Below are 27173 nucleotides of genomic sequence, written 5' to 3'. Positions count from 1 at the left end.
GATGATCACTGGTGTCATTTTCCCCAGCTCCTCTTCTCTCCATTCAGTAGTGATTCCTTACACTGTTCTTGCTCCTTAATGTATCCTTCTACCGATTTAGAATAGCTGAAAAATGAGCAAAGGATGAACAACATAGTCTTTCAGTTCTTGAAGGAAACATCAGACACCCTCTGCCCATCCCATTCACTTCACACATACATACACACACACACAGAGTCAACATAGCACAATAAAAGTCAATGTGAAACTGGGAAAACTTTTTACACTGTACTATAATAGAACAAATGACAACACAAATTTCTTCATTATAGAAATCGAATGCTATCTAAAGTAGGTCTGGTAGAAGCATGAGCCAAATAAGAGTCTGCAATAAGAGTCTATTTATGCCTTAAGTAATCTGAAGAATGTCTTTGCACAAATACTAGAATGGGTTTTAATGGCACCTGAACAGTAGAACTGGTTTTGCCATTTTCCTGCCACACATCTCTACAAACGAGCCCCCACCAGTCAGACAAACTAACACTTATCTGGTCCACCCCTCCTCAAGTCTTAGTTACACAGACAGATTCACATTATGTCTGCTTCTATATAATGAGGCTATTGCCATGACATGGCAATTGACCCCTACCTAGCAAGAGGTCTTCGTAGATCTGGTTACAATAAATTTTATTGACTAGACAGTGGGGAAAAAAATAATTAGGTTAGAATTTTCTCAGAGATCCAGGATAGTACTTTAATGGTTACTTATGTCTCTATTTTCAATTGTCTTTCCTACAGTGCTAAATATCAAATATTGTTTTGCTAATCAGTTCACTTTCCAAAGATATATTTTAAAGGAAAACACCAGAAAAGGCAAAATTGTTAGATCAAATGGGTTACTTAGTAATGTTGAGATATTTCTTAAACTTTTAAGAATTTGTAATCCCTCAGGGGTAGGGATAGAGGGTGGGGAGCTTCTCCTTCAACCAAACCAGTTGCATATCCCTCTGTAGCTTAATCAATGAACTTTGAGAGTTGTTGTGGCTAAACATTCCATTGTTTCCATGGCAACTTGGTGATGGCTTTTTCTGACTTGGGGTAAGCTGTGTCTGACAACCAACTTGGGTCTATCACTAGGCCTATAAGGATAGTGCCTTTCAGGCTCCCAGTGATAAAATATCTGAAAATACTTTTCTTAATTCAAATCAAACTAAATGTACCTTGTTCTCACAGGTTCCAGATCACTTCTATTCTACTGAATCGTCTCATGTGCATGGATAGATTTTTAGACCTCATTATCAGTGGGAACCACATTACATGTAGGATGTTAAACTTTAAAAATTTAAAAATTCCCTCTTTTCCCACAACACCTTGCTCTTAAATTATGCAAATATTTTATTGAGCACTTGGTATCTGAAAGGCACAAAGGGGATACAATTTTTAAAAATATATATGGCCCTTGTACCAAAGGGCCATCTAGTTGGAAATCTAGTTGGAAAGTCAGGATTCTTGGGGGAAGGGGGGACATTTCTTCCTGACTTTGTTCCTTTTTATGCTGGTAATACTTCTTAACATTATCTTATTTTCATGCATCCATCACTCACAAGCTAACATAAACTTTGCATAATTAATGCTGTGATATCAGACAAGTATCAGCAAAATAGGTATAGTTAAGAAAGTAACTTCTTAGGCCCATAGATTTAGAGTTAGAAGGTATCACTTAGGGATCACTGGGTCCAAACTTCTCATTTCTTACATGAGGAAACAAGCACAGAGAAATTAAGTGACTCCTCTAAGGTCACACAGGTAAAACTGCAATTTGAACTCAATCCTTCTGACTAACCCCAGTGCCCTTTCCACCACAGGAATTGAACCAAATTTAATGTTGAGCATCCTTCAAATGTTCTTGACTCAAAGTTTACAGGTGTCCTGAATTCAAATGAATTTTATCTCCATTCCATTGTATCCACTCATATATATGCAATAAGATATCGTGCCTCATTATCGCTGAAAATTATATCAATTTATATGCAAAGTTATTCATTCTTCTTTCTTCAATTCATTTTGCTATAACAAAAGAAGAAGCTGCTACATGATGCAGTGGATAGAATTCTGCATTCAAAGTAAGGAAGATCTAAGTCCAAGTCCCACTTCTGAAACTAATGTGTGTAACTTAGTAGTATGACCCTGGGAAAGGCATTTAATCTCTTGGGGCTTAAAGCAACACCCAGAATTTATCTCTTGTCATGAATGGCTGGCATGGATACGTAGTTTCTTCCCCAAGGGTACCCAAGGATGACAAAATCACAGAATCTTCAGATTTAAACCCTTCCTCAAATTGTTCTTAATTTAACAAACATTTATTGATACTTCTCATTGTATTATTCCCCATGGGAAGAAAAAGAAACTAAAAGCTAGCCAACTAATGTTGGGCAAGTCATCTAACTCCTCAGTGCCCTAGGCTTTTCTCTAAGACTATAAATCATGGAATTACTGTTAATTCAAATTGGTGGGAGTAGTTTCTACTGTAATTCCTGCTAATAAAGAACTCATTGAAAAAGAGAAATAATGAAAAAAAGGACAAGCAGCAACCTGAAAGATCATAAAAGAATCAGAGAAGGGATTTGTGAATATGTTTATATATCCATAAATAAAGACATACATATACATGAATGTGTGTATACATATGTTTATGGATATATTCATATGCATATTTACATTAAATATCATATTGTGTGACAAGAAATCATCAATGCTGATTTATAACCATATAAAAAATAGAGGCTTAACACTATAGTTAAAAGAAAAGAAAGATCTAAAACACAGAATATAATATTATATTAACTTATGTTTGCATATATGTATTTATAGATAGCTGACCTTAGAAGCAAGAAGATATGTATTCAATTTAGTCCTCTGAAATATTATTATGTGACCCTGGGTCATTCACTTAATGTTTCTGTGTTGTAGGCAATTCTCTAAAACTATGTTTCAGAGTTGTCACCAAATATTTGCTAAGCACCTACCATATTCCACAAGCACTATATTAACCTCTGCACACACAAATAGATCAAAAACAAAAAGAAAGGCCACTCTTGTCCTCAAGGAGCTTACATTCTAATAGAGGAAAGCAGCACATAAAAATGTGTTGAAAGTTTTCTATTTTAACTAATTTCTGCTAACTACAGTCTATTGTTTCTATACAAAGGAAGCTCTATCACCATTCTCAGTTCATCACCCAAGGCAAAGTCCCCAAATGAGATCAAATTTGTAAAAACCACTTAGCCCAGCACCTAGCACTTAGTTATAAATGCTTATATGTAATATATAAATATATTTATATAAATATATAAATGCTTATTCACATCCATGCCCCCACCACCACCACAGGCCTCTCCTAGTAGCTGGATTCACTAGAGACTGGTTTACCCCCAAATTCATTCTTCTTTGGCCTAATTCCATTGCCAGAATAAGTAAATTTGACCATTATTCCAGGTGGAAAGGAGTGATGGGAAAAGTAATTCTCTCAGTGGGTTTATGTCAGACTCCCTTCTCTGAACTTAGGGTGCAGAATCATGTTCTGTTATGTCCACTATGGGCAATGCTGAAATCAACTTTGTTTCAGTTACAGGCTATGGGAAGCCTAACAGAACTCTCTCACATCCTCCAAGGAAGGAAGTGGAGGAGGGTCTGTATTTCTTTTCATCCATAGAGCAGCTATTCATCAAAGCCTAGTCAAGTAAAAATTCCTTGTCCTGTTAATTCTACCTCCTTTTCCCCCCTCCACTGTTTATACCACCAATGGGAAAATCTCAGGACTCAGAATGAAGCGTGAAAAACCTCTTGGGAAAAACTTGAAAGAAGCTTATTATTCTTCCTGACTCTGACTTGCCAGTTTGTGTGAGCAGGGGCCTTATGGCTTTAATACCAACATGAAGCACCATAAAAGGAAAGCCTAGCCATCAGTGTCATAGTCTGACTAGTAAGCCAGAATCTCCATTTTCATTGAACTTCATCATGACCTTTAAAGTAAATCAAATTCGAGTGCATCCACAACATAGACTTGTTGTTGTGGGTTCATCCAATCTTTTCGTAATAAACTATGTTAAAAATAATATGGACAGGTCATTAGTTATAAGGGGATACATATTTTTTCCACATTCATTTGGAGAACAGAAAATTTCCTCGTTCTTTTCAGTGCATTACATTGACATACTATGCCCACTATACCACGAAAATTAGGATCAATGTCCATGAACATACTATTACAAAGACAGTCATCATTTTCTAAGCTACATTAACTCCCTCTCCTATAATTTGGCATTAAAACACTTAGTATGTCTACTTCTGGCTTCACAATGATCCCTCATTCAGTGGGCTTGTCATCCTCCCTTTACCCCCAATTACTCTTTTAATGCTTTCCATTATGCAGAGTGGCTATTAGCCACATTTGGACAGGGAAAGGAACAGGAAAAAAGTGTTCTTTCAAAGTTAATTCCACTAAACTTTTAAAGAAAGGGAATAGTTACAGTACTCCCTTTTGAAGTGTTAAAACAGGTTCTCTTTCTCTGCTGGCATCACTAATGAAAAGTATGACTTAAGTGAAATTTTTTTGGGTTCTTTTTCCTGTCTTGGCTTTTCTTCTTTCTACCATGCCAGATTCCACAATAAGGGTCACAACCACAGTGACCCCTTGAGTATTTTCTTTGCTTACACTCTCCTTGACACCTTATATTCACAGTTAATTAAATAAGCAAGTGTGAATTATGTCATAATTACCTTTAATTAGGCCCTTAATTCATGTTGAATATTGAAGTATGCCTCTTTTCTTTGAAGGAGTGCTATTTGTCAATCTAATAATTCTTAATTTCACCAAGACAGCTTGTGATACCCAATGTGACATCTCAGTCTTCACATACTTATTGGGAAAGCCTAGAGAGCATGAGATAAAATCTGCTCTTATATTAAAATGAATTGGGCAGAGGTTTTCTTTATTGATGTGGATGAAGCCATTTCATTTATTGACAGAGTGCTAATAAGACATGGTGGTGGGAACTATGGAAGGAATTCATGGACCCTACTTTCACAGAGCTTACAGACACATATAGGAAATAAGACAATATACTGTTAACTATAGAACAAGCTAGGATCTGAAATAGATATAGAGTAGATAGAAACAATAAAATCAAGGAGTACATAGGAAAGGGTGTGAGAATTTCTGTTCTACATAGTACAATATCTTGCAGAAAAGGGTTTTGTATTAGTTCACTCGATTAAAATCAACATTTTCAAAATCATTATCTTTGTCACATTGTCAACATCATTGTAGAAGTATAGGGGGTGGAGGAACCATATGCCATTGAACTTTTATTGATATATTGCCTTGAAATAATAAAACCAGGATTTAAATTTAAGTCCTTCTGTCATTAATATACAGATATGTGTGTATGAATGCATGCATGCATGTATATATGTGTGTACATATATAAACACAACAAATATATGTGTACACACACACACACACACACACACACACACACACACATATATATATATATATATATATATATCCACAGAGGAACAAAATGGTGGGGGGGAGAGATTCAAATTTTTAGCCCATTTTGTATTATGTATGATAATCTATGAAAATGAAAGAGGCATCCAGATTTCCAAAAAACCTGGTCCTATACTGAATATATACATACACACATGATTTATGTTACTATCTTCATTCCATTATTTTGATAAATTCACTTATTTTAAATAGCCTCTTATGTAATGAAACTGCTCTGGTCTTACACTTCTTGTATTTACTTTTGTTGCCTATGGAATAATTGGGTGGTATAGGTTGAAGTTAGATTCAGAAGAACTGAAGTCAATAAGCATTTTTTTTCTTTTTGTAGAGGGGAAGGTAGGGCAATTGGGGTTAAGTGACCTGCCCAAGGTCACACAGCTAGTTTTGTGTGTAGTGTCTGAGGCTGGATTTGAAATCAGGTCCTCCTGACTTCAGGACCAATGATCTATTCACTGCGCCACCTAGCCGCCCCCTTAGTAAGCATTTCTTAAGCACTTACTATATTCCAGGCACTATACTAAGTGATGGATAAAAACAGTACCTATCCTCAAGGAGTTCACAATTTAATCCTAAATTGAATCATAAACCATGTGACTCTGGGCATGTTGTTTAACCTCTCAATCTCCTCATCTGTAAAAGTCTGATAATAGGGACAGCTAGGTGGCACAGTGAATAGAGCACCAGCCCTGGAGTCAGGAGGACTTGAGTTCAAATTCGGCCTCAGACACTTGACACACTTACTAGCCATGTGACTTTGGGCAAGCCACTTAACCCCAACTGCTCTCCAAAAAAAAAAGAAAAGAAAAGTCCGATAATAAACACACCTACCTCAGAGAGATGTTGTAAAGACCAAATGAGATATAGTATGTAAAGTATTTGCAAACAAAGGTGTTACATAACTGCTATGTAATGCTATTATTACCTTTATTAATTTATTTCTCTAGGTTTATGTTAAAGTTTTATGAAGATCTCAGATGGAAGCTTCTGTTTTATGCTTTTCCCTACCTTCTGTTGGATTTTTAAAAATTTGTCACTGCTTTCATCATTGGAATAGTACTGATATGTCTGTGGTTTGGGACAGTCTTAAATTATTCATGTACACACATGCATGTGTGTTTGTATGTATATATCTACATGCATCTACACAATACATACATACATACGTACGTACATACATACGTACATGTTCTGCTCCAAAAGGCTGAAAATCGATTCTTTGTACATCCATTCAAATGGAAGTCAGCACTCTGCATCCAACAGAAAGCAGAGATTTAAATCAATTTTCAGAATAATTCAAGTGTTTTGACTGAATTACCTATATTATTCAATATAATTGCTTGGATTATCTGAAGAGATGCCTCAATTGTCTGCCTTCCCAATGAAGAGAACTAATATCAATTAGTCTTCTGCATAAGCAATAATGAATTTCAAAGGAAATGACTGCATTTAGGGAGGGGAAGGGGGGGCATAAGCATAGCTCCTGTATAATTCTAATGTGATTAGATCCCTGAGGTTTGAGCTCTGAAAAAGTATATGAGGGCATTCAGAGGGGAAGTAAGTTTGTACAGGGCTTGGATACAAGGAGGTTTGTCTTGTCATCTTGCCCAGGAGGACAAAAATCTAGCAATTCCCTGTTTAAAGTCAGCTAATGGGCAGCTAGGGGACTCAGTGAACAGAGTTCCAGATCTTGAGTCAGGAAGAGCGGGGATCAAATCTGACCTCAGACATTTTAGCTATGTGACCCTGGTCAAATCACTTAACCCTGTGTGCCTCAGTTTCCTCATCTGCAAAATATGGAGAAGGAAATAGCCAATCACTCCAATATCATTGCCAAAAAAATTCCGAAAGGGCTCACAAAGAGACAGACATGCATGAAATGAATGAACAAAGAATGTTTAAAGAGGAAAACAGAGGGGAGTGTGATTCAAATTCTTTAGAGAAAAAAATGTTAGTAACTGTGTAAATGATGCATATTTGAAGAAAGACTGAATCTGAAACCAGAAGATCTAGATTTGAATACTGATTTTTCTACTTATTAGACATTCGACTTTGGTTAAATGACTCCATTATTTGAAGCCATGGTATTCTCGTGTGCAAATGGAAAGAATTTGGTAAAATGTACACTAAATATATCTCTAAATCTAGATCCTATGTCACATTTATCAAGTAGAAAGAAGGAAGGTAAGAAGGAAAGGAGGAAGGAAGGAAGGAAAGAAGGAAGGAAGGAAGGAAGGAAGGAAGGAAGGAAGGAAGGAAGGAAGGAAGGAAGGAAGGAAGGAAGGAAGGAAGGAAGGAAGGAAGGTAGAAAAGTTTATTAAGCCCTTACTACATGCCATGTACTGTGCTAAGCATTTTATAAATATTATTTTATTTCCAATCTTCAAAACAACCCTGAGAGCTAGGTGCTCTACTTTTTAAAATTAAAGAAACTGAAGCAGAGAACTTACAGAACTAGTAAGTGTCTAAGGTCAAATCTGAATTCCAGTTTTCTTTCCTATGGGTCCAGTGTTCCATCCAGCAGAATAATTCTATATTTTGGTAATAATTCAAGAAAATAAATTATGCTTGAAATATTTGAGTAGGTTTTATTTTTAAAGTTGCCATTATTTTGAAAATTAATGAATTACAACAACAAAAAAAGAGCAACAGGATTCAGAACACAGCTCAACAATGATCTACCCCTGAAGAAAATCAAAACAACAAAAGAAACCATCCTTCAATAATCACTGTTAGGACAAAAGGAGTAGGGAGGTCATCTGAACAATTGCAACTCTCGAGATTTTAAACCAATTGCAAATGGAAAAAAAAACACAAGGGTAACTAAGATCGGTTCCTTATACTATATACTTCTGCCAAACACTAACCTCTGATCTTTTCAGAAGTATCGCAAATTGTACTTACAATGAAGTCTAACATCATGGGTGATCCATTCATCTGCCAAATTAGAGCAATGTGCTTTTAAGTAAAAAGGATATTTTAAGCAGAAGCCTTCATTTTTAGCTCAGAAATGAAGAAAATCATTTTTAAAACCATAAATGAATCTGGAAATTATATCTATTTATTATATCTATTATATTATTTATAATATCTATATCTATTATATTCATTATATATTATATCTATTATAATATTATATCTATTATATTCATTCTACAGAGAGCTCATTCTTTGGCCAACAGCATCTTTGCTGTAACACATCTGCTTTGAACATCCCAACTTGATTTAATTTGCCAGAACTGACATGAGAATCGTTTGCTTTTCTACAAAAAGGAAGTTTAACTGAGAAACCCTTTTTTTCTGGTCAACAGTTTGTTGAAGGCTCATGTTATCCATCTTTAAAAGAACTACAGCTCGGCATAAAAGAATGTGTGATTTGTTCCCATGTGGAAGGACTGTTGACTTAGTTCGAAATCTGTCACCCTTGTGTAACAGAATGGTACAACTGCTTTTGAGAGCTGACAAAGACCACTTCTTTGCACATATGTAATCGAGGTACTCCCTACATTGCTACCTTGAGATTGCATTCTTCGCAGGCCAGAAGATTAAATTTGGCTCATCTTCCTTCCATCATTATCAAAATTATTTACAGTGCACCAATAATAGATAATTTGCTACCCTTTCATCGGGAACATTACCAAGATTCCATGGGGAGCTGAAGCCCCAAGGAAAATCCCAAATGTGGTTTATGTACAACAAGGTTCTTAATATTCTGGTAAAAGCTTGAACCTGGCCTAATGGACACAGTGTCCCTTTGCCCATTTTAAAGCTATAACTTTTCCAGTTATGCTAATCTCATTATAATTCTGTAAGTGTGTGTCTGGATGTGTTTTATCTCTAGAATGGCTAAATGGGATCTTCATTATAGAAACTCAAAGAGTTCTATTCTTAATTGAATCCAGTTTTTATCTTTGGGTACAAACCAATTATTAGTCATGTGAAAATACTACAATTCCTTCACTGGGGCATTTGAACAATATATACACCATAACATAATTACGTACAATTCAGTATGAGCTCAATTGAGGCACCTTTGTGCATTGACATGGCAAATTCTCCATTCAAGGTCCCTTTTAACTTTAAATGTCTTTGTCTCTGTGATTCTAGATTTTCACATAACTATTTTGGTGTATAGGAATGCTGAAGATCAAGTGTATAGCAGTATTTTATGGGGTAATAGAGAATGGACTTGAAGTCAGGAAGAAATGAATTTAAATTCCATTATAAACACTTACTAGCTGTTTAGCCCTGGGCAAGTCACTTAACCTCTCTGTTCCTCAATTTCCTCATCTTTAAAATGACAGCATTAGAACCTTTAGACTCCAATATTCAGTTCAATTCTAAAGCTATGATCCCATACCCTTTATATCAGGTGGGTAGGATAATAAGATATCATCTGATGCAAGCAACCCTACAGTATTTCTCCCACTTCTGCCTTAGAACGAATATATGAAAAGAAGGAAAAGCCCAAGGGATTTTCTGTTTGTTTGTTTTGTTTTAGTTTTAGTGTTTTGGTTTGGTTTTCAAGAAAGACAGCATCATGGTTCAGGGAGGATTGTAATTATTTAATGACTTTTCAAGTATTTATGGTTCCCCTACTTGCATTTTTTTAAAGTTTTCTTTTGGAAAGCATTGTGCATCGAGCTGTGCTGTAAGTTTTCGGCAGTCTTAGGCAAAAGAGGAAATCAAAAACCTGGATAAAAACACTATGTCACATAGGGTCAGCATCAGGGTATTCTTAACATTTTAGTAGAATGCGAATTTTGTAAGATCCAAGACTGCTTCCCACATTTGTCTATATACTAGAAGGCTAGAAGTATATGACAGGTTTGTACATAACAGCCACAAGGAGTATATGTTCAACTTTATTGATTTTTTTTCAGTTATCAAGCATTTTCTCCTAGGGAAAAAAGAAAAAGAAGTAAAAACTAAAACTGCTGTAACATTAGCATAGTCAAGCAAAACAAATTCCCAGAAGGCCTTCAAAGGTTTGGATCCTCATAAAAGTCATGGGTCTAAATTTATACCTTTTATTCTGCAAATTAGTTCATCACCTCCTTGTCAGGTACTGTGTATATTACTTAGTCATCAGTGATCTGGCAACAGTTATCATTGTGTTGATCATAATTATGAAATCTTTAAAAATTATGATGTTGATATTAAAGTATAAATTATTCTCATGGTCCCTCTCATTCCACTCTGCTTCAGTTCTTATGTCTTCCCAGGTTTCTCTGAAACCTTTCCTTTCTTCATTTTTTTATGGTGCAATAATATCCCGTTATATTCATTTATCATAATTTGTTCATTCATTCCCAAATTAATGGGAGATAGATGAAAAATATGTTGAAATGATTTATTATTATTGAGTAAATTATTTTTAATATATGTACATGTATATATTATATTAGGCTAAATAAATTATTACTCAGGCCCCTTTTCTGCCTCAATTTTCAATTCTTTGTTGCTGCCAAAAGAGCTGTTATCAATAGATGTGTCTTTTACTTACAGGACTTTTTCCTCTTTGTATAGGCATAAGTCCCTTCATTTAAATTATGAGAGGTACCAAATGATTGCCTGGAACTTGCTTCACCTTTGATGAAGATTTGCTTTGGCTTATGATATGTGGTAGCCAAAGCATTGAAGCTGAAATTCTTAAATGAGTTCAGCTGTGTTTGCAGAAGTTTTTGTCAAAGAAATGCTAAATAGGGTCAAAATACAGAGAAGCGAGTTAATTGTGAGTATGAGCTATGACACAATTATCTTATTAGACTATTTAGTTGATCTCTCTCCCCCACCTCCCACAGTGGGATATTTATGAGTGAATACAATCTCACTTCTCTTTTAGTTATTTCAATACTTCTCAATCGTATCTAATAACCCTTTCTTCTCCATTGGGCAAGACTGAAAACTCACTGTGGAAAAACTAAACTACTCTGAGAACACGGGCTTTGCTTCAGAAAGACAAAAATTGAGATACATTTTCACATGAGAATATATATAGAAATAATATTTGTCAAGGATTAAATTATGGTGAAAAAAGTTAGTGACTGAATGAAATCTTATACTTTTAGATCTCAAAGCACTAAAGTAGCATCTGTGATTTCATAATGTGGATTTCTCCTTCAAAGATAAAGGTTATAATGCATTTATGCCTTCGTCATCTGGGCAACTCTTTCCCATGTCCTCTTGTGAACTGGCCATAGCTGGCCTAGCCAATATTTTTCAGGTCTTTTTCCCTTACTCTTATCATCATAAAAATAGCTGTGGAACAAAGAGGCTTTCCTTCAACTATCCACAGATGACTTTATGCTATCCCTTTAAATTATTCTGAATCCCTCAAAGAACTGTCATTTACAGAAAATTCCTATTCCAATTATACTTTGTATTCGAGATCCCTGGTGACTGGAAAACACCTTGGATGAACATAAATCTCACTCTTTAATGAACTGTTGGATAATGGTAATTGAAACATAGTGATACAGTCATTGCTCTCATTATACCATTCAAATACTCTTGTATGGTTTTGACACATGCATAAAATGTTTGTTTAGTCAACAAACAATGCATAAAGTAGCATCTAAAGTAGAAATATCACTACGGATAACAAAGACGGGAAACAAAGAAAGTTGGACAATGACATTAAATGCTTGTTATGTGTCAGGCACTGCACTAAACTGTGATAAAATTAGAGCATTTGTATAAAGGAGAAGTCTATCCTGGAAGTATCAAAAGCATTAAAGAATTAATCTTTAAAATATTGGAAAAATAGGAAGACTACAATTGCTGGGGGGTGAGGCCACAGAACTTATAGTTAGAAACATGTGACCAAAAGACTTTTTATATACATATATATATATATAATTTTATACATTATATAATATACATTTATGCATATATACAATACAAAGTAATTATAAACTCATAATCCTACTTTCCTCCTGAAATTTCCTTCTAATTTTTTTTGCAAAACTTTTCTGCATATGAAGATCATTCTGGAGAAAGATATGAAAAAAGAATAAACAGCCTTTCACAAATGACACTGATAATCGATCAATCAAAACATTTTAATATCTCCTCATTAAATATACTATTTTTCAGAGTGTTTTAGTGTATACAAAAAGGACCAATGGCATCACAGGGTTATGTCTTGAGTGGTGAGCGAATTGGATTTAAGTGGGGCAGAGTTCCATGAGGTCATTAGTCTCACTCTCTCTTCCAGGGTCATCAAAATCCAGTGGCAAGACAATGGCTTATGGCCTTGGATGCAGTGGATGCCCTTGGCATCTTTGATGTCTGACCAAGCTCTAAGTGCTCCAAAGGTCCTGCTTCTGCCACCTTCATGGCCACTGGAATAAATTGATATCACTTGCCCACTCCACTGGGAGAAGTCCTCACATGCTTGGGTAGATATCCCGCTAACTCATCAAAGGGTTTGGGGTCCATCACTTACCCTCTACCTGGTTTGGTCCATCTGCTGAGATGGTTTATCAGCATGTGACATATATGTTACAGTTTCTTGGGACTACAGGTGAGAGTTAAGTGCCAGATAGACACCAAAGGTAGATGAACAACTCTGAAAAACCTTGGCAAGCCCTCACACCAGAGCTGCTAGTCCTCCTGTAATACCCCATACATGCCAGGTAGGTGAAGCACTGGGCTTGGAATCAGGAAGATTCATCTTGAGTTTAAATGTGACCTCAGACTAGCTAGTGAACCCTGACTAGCAAGTCACTTAAGAAGTGAGTAAGGATAGAGAGAATTACAGGTGTGGAAGATAAGTGGTACAAAAACACAAAGAGAAGTTGAAATGTGTATGAGGGAAAAACAAGTAGATCATTATAGCTGGATTATAAAATTGAAAGGAGATAAAGCATAAAAGGACTGGAATTATAGGAAGAGGAAGAACTGGAAATGATAGAGGATTTTATATTTGATGCTGGGAGCATCAAGGAGGTACTAGCATACTTTTGAGTAGATGGCATAGTAATGCCTATAGTTTTAGAAACATAACTTAGGTAGTGGAGGATGTATTTGCATGGGGAGACTTGAGAGAGGGAGGCCAATTATACTCTGAACAGATGATGAGGATTTGAACCTAGGTAGTATGTATGTGAGTATAAAGAAGGAAACATATTAGAAAAGTTGCAAAAATATAAACAACATTTGGGAATTGATTGGTAATATAGGTTGAACCAAGTAGGACACAGAGATTTTGATCCTAGGAAAATGGGAGGCTGTGACTGTCTCAACAATCATAGGGAAATTGAGAAAGGGTGAAGGTTTTGAGGAAAAATATTAATATCTGTTTTATATACACATACAGGTGTGTATGTATGTATATATATATATATACTAATTAATAAAATATACGTACACATATAGGAATCATCTATATGGAAACGATAATGAAATCAATCAGAGTTGATGAGAAAATCACGACATGGCAAAATGCAAAAAGAGGGCATTTAGAGAATACCAATGCTTGGTTGTAATGCCATAAAGACCAGCAAAAAATGTTATAAGGGAACTGTCAAACAGGCAAGAATAAAATGAAAATCTAGAAAAGGAAAAGTGTCCAGGTGGATAATGTGATCAATAGTGTCAAAAGTCACAGAAAGTTCAAGAAAGATCCAAACTGAGAAAAGGCTAGTAGATTTAGCAATGAAGAAACTGTTCCCAAGTTGGGAGAAATTAATTTTTTTTTGTTGAATTATGAGGTTGAAAACTAAATTGCAAAGAATTAAAAACAGTATGAGAGGACAGGAAGTAGAAGCTCCTACAGTTGACAGGTTTCTCAAGAAATTTATAAAAGAAAGGGAAGAGAGATGTGGAATGATAGCTAGTGGAGAAGGTAGGTTCAAGAGAGGGTTTTTAAATGATGCTGAGATGGGTTTTGTGTGCTTGTTTTGTTGTTTTTTGCTTTGTTTTGATTTCAGTGTTTTGTTTTTGTTTTTTAAGCATCCATGAGACAAGGAGAGATTGGAGTTCATAAAAGTAGTTGGTAGAATAGTTGGGGCAAACTAATTAAGAATGTGGAAGAGAAGAGAGCAAGTGTGCAAGGAAAACGTCATTTAATTTGAGTGATGGAAAAGAATTGGAAGAAGAGGCAATGTCTGAGTGATGTGAACTGAAGAGGAGAGATCAAAGAACTTTCTGAGAATGACATAATTTTATTTTGGTAAAAAATGAGCCAAGAGTCTCAACAAACAGGGAGGTGAAGAGGTATTAAGGAAGGTTTTAAAAAGAGATAGGAAAAAGTTTTAACAACTTCTGTGGAGAATGGGATAGTAACTGGATTAGACAATTGACAAATTTCCTTGCTTCATTTAGAACTCAGTTCAAATTAAGCAATCTATTAGATGTCAATTTCTAAACTAGGAGGCCAACATTACAGAATCACAAAATCACAGAATATGAGGGTTTGAGATAGTTTTAGTTGGCCATTTAATACAATCCATACCCCAAAAAATAAAAAGAATTTCCCACTATAACTTACCATGTAAACAGTCATCCAACCTTCACTTACAAATCCCCGAAGAGGAAAAACCCCACCATATTTTAAGGCAACACATTCTAGTTTTGAATAGTTCTAATTCCTAGGATTTTTTTCCTTCTGTCAAGCATAAATTTTCCCTTTTCAAACTTCTAGTCTTTATTCCTGTTTCTGCCCTATGGGACCAACTAAAACCTATCACTCCTCCAACATTTTCAAATCATTTTGTGAAAGGGTTCTTCATGGTAAAGATGAGGAGAAAGTAATTAAGATAACTTGATGTAGAGTTGCTGATATTTGTTCAGATAATAGAAATTTAAATTTCAAAATATCCAGAGTAAAAATCACCTTTGGCTTTTGCTCACTTTTCTCACTGGATAAGAAGAAAGCAGAAAATTGACCATGTTTGTCAGGCTGTTTAAATTTAGGAGAGGTAGCACCATATATTGGATATATTGAATGCTATATTTTCAAGTCAAGAAGACCTGTATTTAAATCATGCCTCTCACATTTGTTAGCTTTGCAACCCAAAAAAAATAATTTACTGTATCAAAGACTCAGACAAGAGCCTAAGGTTTATCCATGAAATACTAGATTCTTCTCTTAAAGGTTTAGAAAGCAAAAGAAAAAGAGTTGAATTCTCTAAATGAAGGAGAACTCTTCAAAAAGGAGAAATTAATATAAATTTACTATAAATATTACTATCAACGATATCAAATATCATTTGTGTTTCAAGGAAATAATGACTGTTTACAGATATAAATATTTAGAATAATTTAATTTTAAAGCTGGAAGAGAACTTGGAGATCCTACCTCTGATATTTTATATGTGTGACATTGGTCTAGTCACTTAATCTCCTTAGATTTAATTATTACTCTATAAAATGAGGGTGTTGGCCTACATGATCTCTCAGGTTCTTTCCAGCCCTTGAACTATGAGCTTTTGATGAATTACTACAATCCATTCATTTTGTAAATGAATTTTTTAAGACTTAGAAAAGTTAAATCAATTGCCTAAGACACATGTCAATTTAATCAGTTAAACTAAAACCCAGATATCCTGATCCTCAAATAAATGCCCTATTATGTCACCCTTCCTCCATTCTGTGATATGCTAATTAAAATCTTAATTCCAATGCTTTACCTCTATTATTTACTATTTATCCTGTATGTTGCTTGAATTGTATATGTTTGCTTATTGTCTCCCAATTAGATAGTAAGTTGGTAAGTTTTTTGAGGACAGGAAACATTTTTGCCTCTTTTTGTATACCTAATATTTAGCATAGTACCTGACATACAATTTGCCCTTTAAAATGTTTATTGAACAAAATGTCTTTGAGAGAACACTCAAATTCTAACAAAAAGTCGTTAATATAGTTTAAGCTCTGGAATATAGCTTTGATCCTTTTTTGTATATTATTTTCAAGAGAATTTTATCTTCTTTGAAAAAAGTCCACAATTCCATTAGTTTGGGTTCTCACCATAAAAAAAAAAACAGATAAAAATAGATACATGTCTAAGTAGACTGAATTTTTCACTTTCTATGACCAATTATATCCTTCATGGAACAAACTTATTTCAATACAGATGGACCAGCCTCAGAAGATAAAAATTTGCCAACCCAGTCCAATGAAGTTTGAAGCATATCCCTCCTTATATTATGTTGGTATGGAAGTTTGAGAACTCTAGATTGCCACCACTTCTCAATGATGTCAGTAGGGTTTTTAGTAGATGTCTTTTAATTATAATGTATTCCAGTATATGTGATTAATAGCAAATAGTTCGACGTGGTAAAGGGAACAGAGATCTGTTTTACTAAAATTTGTTTTGTCAGCTGCCCAGAGGAATAATTCTTCAAAGTTAACTGCCAACTCTTGACTGCCCATTTCAAAAGTCAAGTCCATGCAAAGGATGCTTCTAAAGAAGAAAGTATGCCATCTAATGAGCAAAATCAGTAATTGTGGTCAACTTGTTACCCAAAAACATCATATTCTATGCACATATGATATATTTTGTGAAAATAATATAGAAATTATAAGCAATCCATCATATCAACGTATAAACATTTCTGTAAATATTTTCATTAAATCTTTTTTATTCATCTTATTATTTCTATATATTTGTTTGTTGTTCATGAGCACCTTTGGATAATATTAGAGTCTGTGGGAATAGCAAAAAATGAATTGGATTTGTTACCAAAAGATGTGAGTTCTGGTAGCAGTTCTGCCACTAAATAGCAGCCTGACTTTAGGCAAGTCAAATTAACCTCTCTTTATCTCAGATTCCTTAATGTATAAAATGAGAGGATTGAACTAGATGATTCCTGAAATGCCGTCTAGTTCTAACATTCTATGATTTGCTTACTTTGGAAACTGAATATAAGACTCTAAAGGGTAGATTATATTTTTAAGTTAAAGTCACTAGCAATAGAGCTCCTCTAAAGGAAGTGACTGTGTTTCATTTCATCTTCCCATGCCTCAAACTTCTTTACAGTGTCTTACACATAGTAGGCACTTAATAAATTTAAGATAGAATGAAATATTTCCAGACTGATTGGCACCATTATCAAGCCCAGCCATTAAATGCTCAAGGGCCTTTAGGCAAATATGATCAGAACAATTGCCTTTACTAAGGTCAAATGAATGGAAAAGCAATTGAACTAATAACAATGAAAATAAGCATGATTGCCAAAGTAGCATCTTTCATCAAAGATAACTAACAGTGAAAAGATAGAACTGAAGCGCAGGGATAGATTGATTATTCTAATTTTACTTCTTCTGCCATACATATTTCTTCTAACAGGTAGAGACATTGCCAGAGAAAGAAAAGTGGTTTGGGAAAGATTTAGCATCAATTGGATTTGTAACACAAGCACATCATGTCATAACTGTTTATGCATTTTGGTTGTAATAACTACTAAGTCATTTTGACTGTCAGCATGGTCAAAGCAAAAAGATTCTCCCTGTTTTGTTGCTGTATGTCACAGGGTAGACAAAACCCAAAAGATGAAAAAAGAAAGAAGCAAATGAAACAAAATAAAAACATGTGCTTCCTTTTACTGATTCATTTTATTTAAATATAACCTATACTTCCCAACAAGCAAAACAAAATAAAACCTCATCAAAGTATGTTCCCCCCCAAAATAAGCAGATCTATTGTGATAGTGACTTTATATGTACATGTCACTTTATATTTTATAGTTCATAGTTTATTGACAGATGGAAGAGATGATTTTTACCTTTAATAATATGTCAGTATTATCTACTATATGTAACATAAGAGCTACTGCCTTTTAGTGCTATCTACCTTTACATTGCTGTAGTTATTATATATGCTGTTCTTTTGACATTTCTTTATTCTGCACCAATTCATACACTCCAGATTTCACTGAAATTTTCAAATTAATCATTACTTATGGTACAGTATAAACACATTACATTCATATACAATGATATATTCAACCATTTCCCAATATTGGATACATATTTTTTTTTCTAACTTTGTGTTAAAAACAGTGTTATAAACGCTATTATAAAGTGTTGCAATGGATTTTTTGTTGTTGCAAAGGTTCTTTTTTGCTATCAATAAACTCCTTGGGTTATATTTTTCTTAGAAAATTCCAAAATATTTTTCCAAGTGGTTGAACCATCACCAGCCATGGATAAGCATGTTTATTTTCCCTCAGTTCCTTCAACACTGATTTTTTTTCCATCTTTTACTATAGTTCACGATTTGATGAATATAAGATTTAGTTTAATTTGCATTTCTCTAGTTGCTAGTGATTTTGAAAATTTTTCCAAACACATTTTGATGGTTTCCATTTCTCCTTTTGATTTTTTGTATCATTTGAAAACTTGTCTATTGGACAATCTAATAGATTCTTATCAATCCCTCATATATTTTGGATGACATACTTTTATCAGAGATGTTTAAGGGAAAATTTCCCCATTAATGTATTTTCTTAAAATCATATCTATATAAATTTCACTTATATAAAGTTTTTTAATTTATATTGTTAAATTTATTTATTTGTATTTTATAATTTCTACTATGTATCTGTGTATACACTCCCTTCTCTTCTCCCATTCATAGTTATGAAAGAAAAAAACAAAACCCTCCATTGTCCTCTAACATTTTATTGTATGATATTTTTTATCATTTTTACATTTGAAATTTGTTAAGATTTATTATATAAAGAATTATACATTATGTTATATATAAAATGTATATTATATAATGTATTATATATTATATATCCATAATGAATTGCTGTCTGTCTGTCTGTATGTCGGGCTGTATGACTTTAGTCATATCATTGACTCCCTAGAATTTATCTATGAATTCTTAGTTAAGTTGTGATCTATATTGGTGGATGGAATTTCCAGGGACAATATTAATTCACGGAAGAAACCACAAATCTTTCATTTTTGGTATGATATACTAGACTAAGTCTATATTCTGCCAAAAGTATTTCCATTTTCTCCAGAAGAACTTCCCAAATAAATAATCCCTTCCTTACCAGTTTAGGCACAGGAGCCCTGGGTGGAGCAGCAGCCACCAGACTACCAATCCTGTTTTTGATTCTAGCTCTCACAAATATCATTTGAGGAGGCAACTCCAATGAAGAAAAGGGCAGCCACTCTCAGCAGCTTCCAATTGTCAGTAACATAGAGGGCAGACAAGACAGACTAGCAAAAGCAACAGGACACTCCAAGAGAGACAAGAGGCAACACGTATCCACAAAGTCATTCCACCACCACCCTCTGAAAACCTGACCAGAGCATTCTCTTAGAAAGAGCTTAGGAACCTAGGCACAAACACCTTTGGAATAGTCGTGCTTCTTACTCACTGCCCTAAGTCATCTCTGTGGGAAGTAACGCTTACACAGATGCAGCTATGCAACTGTTCCTCCAGGTGCTGTAGCCAAAGCTACTCATGAGCCAGAAAAGAAAATTTTGACCACTAAAGTCATCAGTGCTGTCAAATGTTTCAAGGTGAGAAAAAAATATGATTTTTTTATCAGTGGAAATGATATTAAAGAAGAGGCATTACCATTTCCTTTTCTGCTGTACTATAAAGATCATTGAAGCTTTCCATTTGATTTACAACTGAAACCTTCCATTTATTTTTTCTCCATTAAAATGTGAGATCTTTGAGAACAGGGACAGTCTTACTTTTCTATTTGCATCAGCAATGCTTAGCACATACTAAGTGCTTAATAAATATTTCATCTATCATTCAGTATGTATTCTTAAACTTATTAAACACTAGATTGATATTTATAGTTAATTCAAGATTTTGCTTATACCCTCTATTCAACAAATCTATTTTTCAGTGGTGGTGGTGGTGGTGGAGACTGTTTTCCCATTACAAAATATTTTGACAATTACTGTTTTTTTTTACATAATTTGAAAGTTTATAATGCCAAACCCCCTTCACTTCTTTTTTTTTTTTTCATAATTTCCCTTGATAATTTCGACCTTTTTTGAGAGACATTCTAGATAACCAATCATCTCCATGGTTTAAGTTGACAAGGATCATTGTCGGTAATGATTAGGAAAAGTTCAAATACTTGAGGGTCAATAGCTATACAAATTACTAGACTTGAACTAAAAAATTTAACACCACAGAAAAATGAAAAATATTGTTATGTATAACTAATTCTTCCTGTTTAAGATGGGGTTTCAAATATATATATATATATATATGTACATATATATTTAAATCCCATTGGTCATTGCTATTATATTTTTTTGCCAATTATTTATCCTCTAAGTCTATTCTTAATGATGAGATAAAACATTATACTGTTATGGGGAGGGGAGGTGCATTGGGGGAACCTAGGTAGGAACAAAAAAGTTAGTTTTAGACAAAGAAATTAAAGTCAACTTTCAATTAATGGCATTCAATTTATATTAAAATACTGATTTTTTTTAAAAAGCACACTGAATAAAGATGATAAAGTGTCATGAGCTCAAACTGATAGCTATATCTTGTTTTTTTATTTTTAAAGTATACATCTTTTTGTCTTAAAATAAATCTCTCATGGTGTATGAAATTGGAATATTATCATTTCATACCCTAGCCTAAGAATCAGAAGCTGGTAATAGCTGAATTGGTTTTTATTTTCACAGTTAAACTGAAATTCAAGAAGTAAGTGGAATCTGTAGTGAATAATAAAATGCATTTTTAAAATATACTATTCTTTAAAAATATAATATATTAGTGGAAAATCATGAATTCAACTATGAGTTGACATTTCCCATGAAACTAGGAGTCTATAGAAGGACTCTGCATCAGTTTCATTTTTATATTACAATTTGTTCATTTAAACTTGAAATGAATTTTTACAGCAAATCAAATATGTGTCATCAAAGTTCATTGTTTCTTCCATTTACATAAATTCTATATTTAATTATCATTAATTACTAGGGAAGTCATTTGGAGATATTCAGTAAAACTCACTCATCTGGTCTAAGATTAGACCTTCTATAATGAGACCATTTGTAGAGGTAAAGGAGGAGAGAAAAGCTTGTTTCTTTTACTCTTTGAGACTCTACTTGTTTATCCTTTATCTTATTTTACTACATTCATGTGTCATCATTGATATTTGAGTCAGTAATTCTTAGAGATGGATAGTCCAGAAAAATAAAATGAAAGTGAAGTAAAACAAAACTAAAACCCATAAAAATATTTGGAACATCTCTAATGTTCGTTCTACTTTCATTCACAGCCTGCTTACCCATTCATCTTGGGTAGTAACATGAATTATCAACTGACAGTTACTTTCTAACTGTTTGAATAGAAGGAAGGTTATGGGGTGAGGAGAATGACCCATTCTATCCTCATTCAGTTCCTAGTGTTCCAAAAGCCCCCTGTGAGTCTTAGTCTGATGGAATTAGGGGATTTCCTTCTGTCTTGAAAATAACAAGGAATCTCATGATTCAGTACTGATTCTTTCCTTATCACATAGAAATATATGTATGTATGTGTATATGTATATATATACACACTTACATACACACACAAATATATATTCTTCTTACTTGTCAATTCAAGTTATGAGTTTCTTTTCATGTTCCTTCTTTTCTGCTCCTGATCTTCTATTTAAGGGTTAGAGGCAATATGTATGGATATATACATACATATGTATATGTGTATATATGAGTCTTTGTTCTTTCCTCTTTTCTACCTTGTGCAAGAGAGAAAAAACTTTTCATCTTTTAACCGTTTCTCCTCTCTTCTTCTGGAAAATGAATCAGTAAGATAAACTGATTTCTCATCTTCTCTGTGGACAGCAAAAGATACAAAATTTCTCTTGGAAACAAAGGAGAAACCTTCAACCTTTGTCATCCCTCTCTCTTTTCCCTTTCTCACTCTTTCTGATAAATTGGGAAGTCCTCTTAACTTCATGTCACAGTAGGCCTAAATGAAGTAGCAGAGGAATGCATTGATATCATTAGAAAGCAAGCTCCTTTAGAGTAGAGATTATTTCACTCGTATACATGTATATCTAGTGTCTGACACAGTGCCTGAAATATAGATACCGCTTAATCAATGCTTTTTGAATAATCAGATTGATTCATATTCTTTTCAAAAATAATTAGGTGCCTCATATTTTATGGGTTTTGCTAATGAATCTAATATCATGTGGCAGTAATTTTGAACTGATTTTTATGTTGAAACTGAGTTATAAATTTCCCCTGATACTCCATGTGCTATTTGAGTGGCACCTTTCTCTTGAGAAAAACTATATGTTTATTTGATTGGGGAGTAGTTTTTTAGGTGGCCTGCTAGCTACTGCTAAGGAATCTCATCAGGTTGAAAAAGACCTGGTCCTAAGCAGATTTGTGGGTTTTGCCACCTTCTTAAGAGTATCTGGTAGTCAGATAATTGGTAGAGAAATTTAAGAAGTCCTGTTAACACATCTCTTAAATCCTTAAAAGAAATTGCCTTCTTTTTCAGTTCAATGAAATTCTCCCCTAATTTCCAAATTTTAATCCTACCCCCTCAAATCCACTTGCTCATCCTGGAAGATTGAATATAAGTTACTTGATCATTTAGAATTTATAATCTACCAGATAAGAGAGGATAATAAAAACATAAAAAGGCAAAAAGTAATTTAATATGGAGAACTTTATGGTTTTCAAATCACTTCATTTAAACACACACACAATCTCCATAGATTCTCAAAATAACCCCATGAGTATCAGAATATTGTTCTTATTTTACAATGCACTGATAAATATTGGAGCCAAATCTAAAATCAGGATGGCTGGATCCCAGCTAAGTGTCCTTCCCATTATAATATACAATAAAATAAGTGGTAAATGATCTAATAAAAAAGACTATGATTTAGAGATTTTTGTTCCCAGTTGGTTAAGAAAAATAAATCCTTAAACAAGCAAAAAAGTGTACAATATTTTACCCTAGATCTTTACAGCCCTAGTCACAGCTGATAGCAAATGGCAATAAGCTTAGTAAACAGATCATTCAGTGGAAAATGCCTTAGAACAGAAGTTTCATGTATCTTTCAGAATTCATATCTCCTCTTCTTCACTTTCTAACATAAGCTGCTTGACTAAGGGGATAAAGAAATAGGCTATTTAGAATGCTCATCTTAAGACAATTTTTCTTCTAAGGACTTTCTCTTAGTTGGATGTGTGAAAGCAATTGCCAAAGGATCTAAATTTCCTATAGACCCCATTTCATAAGGGAAGAGATAAGTACCTGATTGCTTTACTATTCAAAGTTGTCATCAGTAGATGGCAAGCCCAAACCATCTGATGCAGCTTATTATCACTGAGTTGAGCTCCAGAATTGAGGATTGATCTTAAACTTACAGATTAAGTTCCATTTTTACACAAACATGAATACACAACATTATAGCACAAATATTACATGAAAATATGCTCTATATTTCTTCTTATGTCATAATAAGCTATTCTCTTTTTTCTTAATTGTATTTCCCTATTTCACCAAAGCTGGAAGTTCAATAGCCACTTGCTTATAAGCATGGAAGCCTAATCTTCTCTGTTTTCCTAGCTTAGGTTGGTTTGCCCCACCTTAGTCAGCCTGGTAGCCCTATGCTGTCAAAGGCTCATAATATTTGTGCCTGACTTCATGTAGACACAATTACTTAAAGTGGAAACCATAAACAATCCTTTGAGCAAAGAGTTGCTACTATACAATCTCTGAATTGCCTAATCTCATAGTTGGAAGGGAGCTCAGAGGCTATCCATCCAATCCAACCTATACCTCAACAAGAATCTGATCCACATTACAACTGATAAGTTGTGAAGCAGTCTTTGTTTGAATAACAAGGGTTTGGAGAGGAGGGTAGCTTACTACTTTCTAAGGCAGGCAATACTATTACTAGAAAGCTCTAATTCAGTGGTTCCACAACTATCTCTGTGTATGTTTTACATTAGTGTCTCAGTAATTTTTTTTCACCTTGCCAGTACAAGGTTTTTTCCACCTTAGGACAAAATAAATACCTAACAATTTCATTTATTAAGCATTTAGGCTCAAACAACTTAATAAGTATTTATGTCCTAACAACTTAATAGCTATTTGAGAAGAAAATACACATAAATTGAAAGCAAAAATGATATTTTTGGAGGAGTAGAACCAAGATAGCAGCATAGAAGCAGGAAAACTCTGTATGCTCTCTCTATAACCACCTGAAATACATATAGAAAATGACTCTAAATATTCTTTAGGACTACAGAACCCACAAAGTGACAGAGAGAAACACACCTCCCATTCAAGGCAGGTGGGCAGGTGGACAGGAAGGGTACATCACAGTGTGCTGGGAGCAAAGCCCAGCCTGGCATAAGCCTGTGGTTTTAGCTTCAAGGTAGCATGGACCCTAGAGGGGACTTGGGGAGAGTGGATAACCAGCAGCTGCAGCAGATTTATCAACCCATAAATACAAAAGACAAAGTGAGAGGACAGTGGACTTTGGGAACAGTGGGTCAGGGAGTGTGGTCTGCCCTCTGCCCCTGGAGGGAGAAGTGGCTGAGACATGGTGGCAGCCACTGTGTGGCTGCTTCTGAGCTCCTGGCCTGCAGATTGTAGGGGGACCAAGCAACCAATCTGAGGGGTAATCACTCTTGCTTTAACGTGCTTGGATCTGGATTGCTTTCTAGGGTGGAGGTCCTAGAGTGCATGACCAGGTGCCAGAGTGGGTGGAGGCTTCAGAGAGGGAACCCAACTAATAGCTCTCTGGCAGTTGCAAAAAGCCCAGTGATTTGGGAAAAAAGGTCTCCTCTCTGGAAGCAGATTTCTATTGTGGCAAAAAGCACAAAAGTCAAGTAATTGAGTGGCAACATGAGCAAGCAAAGGAAGCAAAGCAAGTACAGAAGTCAAACCTTAGATTCCTTTTTTGGGGACAAAAAGGATCAAAGCATGGAATGGGAGGAAGACAACGAAGTCAGAACTCTTATACCAAAAACTTCCAAGAAAAATATGAACTGATTACAGGCCAAAGAAGAGCTTAAGAAGGATTTTGAAAACCAAATAAGAGAAATAGAAGAAAAATTGGGAAGAGAGATGAGAATAATGCAAGAAAATCATGAAAAGTGAGTCAACAACCTGACTGAAGAAAATTGCACCTTAAAAAATAGACTAACTCAAATGGAAAAAGAGGCACAAAAAGCCAATTAGGAGAAGAATACCTTAAAAAGCCAAATTTGCCAGATGGAGAAAGAATCTTAAAAGCTCACTGAAGAGAATCATTCCTTCAGAATTAGATTGGAACAAATGGAAACCAATGACTTTATGCAAAATCAAGATACTATTAAACAGATACAAACAAATGAAAAAATAGAAGGCAATATGAAATATCTCACTGGGGAAACCACTGACCTGGAAAATAGATCCAGGATAGATAATTTAAAAATTATTGGACTACCTGAAAGCCATGATCAAAAAATAAAAAAGAACCTAGAAACCATCCTTCAAGAAATTCTAAAGGAAAGTTGCTCTGATGTTTTAGAACCAGAGGGCAAAATAGAGGTTGAAAGAATCCACCAATCACCTCCTGAAAAAGATCCCCAAAAGAAAACTACCAGGAATATTATAGTCAGGTTCCAGAGTTCCCAGATCAAGGAGAAAATATGACAAGCAGCCAAGAAGAAACAATTTTAATATTGTGGAAACACAATCAGGATATCTCAGGATATGGCAGTGTAGCATCAAGCACCCCAAGCATCCTCAGGATTTGCTGCCAACACAGGTTCTTGGATCTGCTTTGATAAAGGAAAGCAACTCAAAATGGGTTAACAAACCACTTTAATCAGTCAGACATATATCGTTTACCTTGTTCAGGGGAAAAAGGTCAGCACCCCGAACTTCAAAGTACACAGACAGAATTATCAAGACAGAAACAGATCTAGTAGACAGATTTCAAACTGTCTAACCATTACATCCATACCCAGTCAACATCTGGGTTTCAACATCTGGGTTTTTTCAAAGCCGGGGGGCTCAGGACAACGGCTTCCCAGAATCCAGATCAAATCACAAAACACTTCTCAAAGTGAGCCCCCAAAACAAAGCTACACATCAGGGCTTATATAGCCTTCTCCTGGCTCAGAGAATGTAACAAGCTTATTGACCCACTGGCCAATCAAAAAGTATCTACAGAAAAACAAGCCTCCCACCCCAGGCTTCAGGTGCACTTTAGCCTAGGGGCAGGGAAGATCTTCCAAATTTGCATTCCCATTACAGGCAGCTTCTACACTGAGGTATACAAGGGCTTAGAATATGATATTCTGGAGGTCAAAGGAGCTGTGATTAAAACCAGGAATCACCTACCCAGCAAAACTGAGTACCTTGTTTCAGGGGAAAATATGGTCATTCAACGAAATAGATGACTTTCAAGCATTCTTGATGAAAAAAAAAAACAAACCAGAGTTGAATAGAAAACTGACATTAAAATACAAGAAGCAAGAGGAGCATAAGAAGGTAAACAGGAAAAAGGAATCATAAGGAACTTATCAAAGTTGAATTATTTATTCCTACATAGAAAAATGATAATTGTTACTTATGAAACTTTTCTCAGTATGAGAATAGTTGAAGGGAATATAAATGTATATATATATATATATATATATATATATATATATA

Source organism: Petaurus breviceps, unplaced genomic scaffold, assembly GCF_028583685.1.
Source record: "Petaurus breviceps papuanus isolate PSGF00001 unplaced genomic scaffold, PetGlider_PUasm1.0 76, whole genome shotgun sequence".
NCBI lineage: Eukaryota > Metazoa > Chordata > Mammalia > Diprotodontia > Petauridae > Petaurus > Petaurus breviceps.
The sequence above is the reverse complement of the archived record's forward strand: the minus strand, read 5'-3'. Positions refer to the sequence as shown.